This window comes from Saccostrea echinata, unplaced genomic scaffold (assembly GCF_033153115.1).
Source record: "Saccostrea echinata isolate AGI-Se365-2 ecotype Australia unplaced genomic scaffold, CSIRO_AGI_Sech_v1 ptg000001l, whole genome shotgun sequence".
In the NCBI taxonomy this organism is placed as follows: Eukaryota; Metazoa; Mollusca; class Bivalvia; order Ostreida; family Ostreidae; genus Saccostrea; species Saccostrea echinata.
Window position 1 is genome coordinate 8354315 of NW_026889750.1, and position 3186 is coordinate 8357500.

Here is a 3186-nt window from a genome sequence, read left to right on the forward strand (position 1 = left end):
ATATTTATATGGAAGTATCCTTAGGTAGTGTAGATTTAAGTTTGTTCAAATCATAACCCCCTGGGGTAGGGCGGGGCCACAATGGAGGATCAATGTCTGAAATAGAAATATATAGAAAGGTATCTTCTGATGAAGAACTGCGAAGCCATGATTAGTCATTTTGTTATGGAAGCATCATCAGGTAGTGTAGATTCCAGTTTGTTGAAATGATGACCCCCCGGGGATAGGGATGGGCCACAAAGGGGGATCAAAAATTTTACATAGGAACATATTGGAAAATATCTTCTTCTCAAGAAATGAAAATCATGTTTAGTCATTTTGATATGGAAGCATCCTCAGGTAGTGTAAATTAAATTTTTGTTCAAATGATAACCCCCAAGGGTAGGGTGGGGCCCAATGGGGATCGAACGTTTTACATAAGAACACATAGAAAAAAATTTTCTTCTCAAGAACAGAAAAGTTATGTTTAGTCATATTGATATGGAAGCATCCTCGGGAAGTGTAGATTCAAGTTTGTTCAAATGATGACCTCTGGGATAGGGAGGAGCCACAATGGGGGATCAAATTTTTAAAAAGGAATATTTGGGAAAATTTTTTTTAAAATCTTCTCAAGTACAACAAAGCCATTTGTCATATTGACATGGAAGCATCACCAGGTAGTTTAGAATTCAACCCCCCCCCCCCCCCCCGGTAATCTTTTCAATACTGAACTGATTTGTGTCTAGCCAATGTGCTCAGGTGAGCGATGTGGCCCATGGGCCTCTTGTTAATAATTGAAATAATATATTCATCTACGTCTTGATTTCATTTCTTAATTCAAAATAGCAAAGTCTACCTTATGGTTATATCTTAATTTTAGTGAAAAAGGTGAAGATAACAAACATTGATTGATCTCAAAAAACCTTAATTCAAACAAAACAAATCTGTGAACAGGGCATAATTTGTACTTAACTATGTGTACATGATTGGATAATTTTCATAGAATTTATTGGAAAAATACTAGTAGTCAAAAAATACATGAACATGCATGCATTCGTTAAATTGAACAACAGTCTAGACAAATATGAGAGAGTGGCTTTAGACCACTTTTTAAAATTTTATTTCTTTACAAGCATATGTATTTATTACGTTTAACAGTTTTCCCAACAGAAATTAAATGCATATAATTTCAAAATTGTTTGTACGCAAGTAAGACTAGAAACAAAAGTATTTGAAACACATTCCTGATGATTACATGTAAATTTATTTTGTGTACAAAACATTGTGAAGTTTAAATTTTAGTATTTAACTACTAATGTTGAATGATTTACACCAACCTACCTTCCTAGTGTTTTGTTAGGACTGGAAGAGGGACAAACTAAAATATTCTAGACCTATACTCGCCAAAAATCAACGTAGGTATTGATAGAAATAGAGGTAATAAATTCAAAGAAAAAAGATCATGGATTCATTCTTAATTCAGATAAATTTTTGCTCGACAGTTAAAATTCTACTCTCTTTTTTTTCTTCTAGAATACACTGTACGGTATTATTTATGGCGATTGATGGTTGTCTGAATGCTCCAAAATCCCTTTTGTTTTCAGCAGATGAATGGGTTTATTAAACCTTCATTTGAGACCTAGAATGTAAACATAGCCAAAAGGAACATTTATAAATACTGTATACAAGCAATCTATCATGTAATGTAAGCGTATTCTGATGTGTTAAAATAACATGTTGGGATGTTGGAGGGTCTTTCAGTAGTGGTTTTTAAGCTACCTCTTCCCTATTCTTATTGTACGTTGAATGCGTTGCAACATGGATTTGAATGAGTCCAGTGATCATGAAAAGTTAGGTCTGGGAATTAAAGATACAATTGTGTTTTGGATAGTATGACAACCTTTAGGCGGATGATATGGGGGGGGAAAGAAAACATGAAATCTTTATATTTATCTGATGCTGGAACAAGGTAGGTGAATGAATATACGTATATATACCAGACTAGTACTGTTGATAGTTTTGTACATCGCAACGACAAATTAATGACCTAGGGACACTTCGAGAGAAAATGGTGTTAGTAATAATGGTTTCTTATCAAATTTACTTGATTTTCTCGATAAAGATTTACTCTTCATTTTAAATCACATACTAGAAGGCATGAGTTTATTTTTTGGACTTTTGGTTTTGCGTTTTTGAATTGGAAGTGTATGGGATATTGTAGAATATTGTTGAACTTTTAATGCAAAACTTACAACTAAAAATTATGTACCTTTTCGAAGTCTTTTTAATGTCCATTACAGCCCAAACAAGAATACAGGAGGGGTCATACTTTTTCCAGTATGGTCTTTTCCATGCTTTACTTTCTTTTTTCACTTACGGAGCAACATTAAAAGTCCAGAAATCTTTGTATTTTTACAATGAATAACTTCTTAACGTCATTATTCGCTGGAGTGGTTTGCTTTTTTTTTTTTTTTTTTTTTTTTTTTTTTTGTTTTTGTTTTTTTTTTGCCTGAAGAGATATCTACCCATTTTCTTTAAGGAGAAAAAATTAGGATACAAATTGCATTGGCATATTTTCTACCATATTGGGAGAAACAAATTACATGTGCAAGTGTATTAAATTGGAAATATTCTATTGTGTTGGGCATCAACGCACACTAATTGTGAAACATTACTGTCATTTTTATCGGGTGTCAATATGGTATCCCCAGAATAACAATATACACGTATTGATTGTGATAAGATTACCTATGTAGTAGTTACTCCATATAATTATGTTGGTTATGTGCATATACATGTACATGTACCCGATGAGCGTGGTCATAATGACACGTGAGAGCGTAGCTTCCGAGTTGTCATTATGACCACGGCCATCGGGTATCTGCGCATAATCAACAAGATTTAATGGGGTAAGTCACTTGTACCATAGTTTTAAAAAAATCGTATCTACGTCTTCTTACGAATTTTGACTGACTTGTGTTATTTAAAAAAAGGTGCTTGTTTTCGATGAGACGTGTTGATTTGATTTTATTCTTTCATATATTTAACACGTCAAAATTAAACATTGAAACCTGTTATGAACTGAATTAATTTCTTTTTTACTTGTTACCAACTTTCCTCGTGCGTAGTGGTGCATAGGGCCTTCTCTCTTTCTTTCTTTCTTTTTTTTTTTTTTTTTTTTTTTTTTTATTTTTTTTTTATTTACAG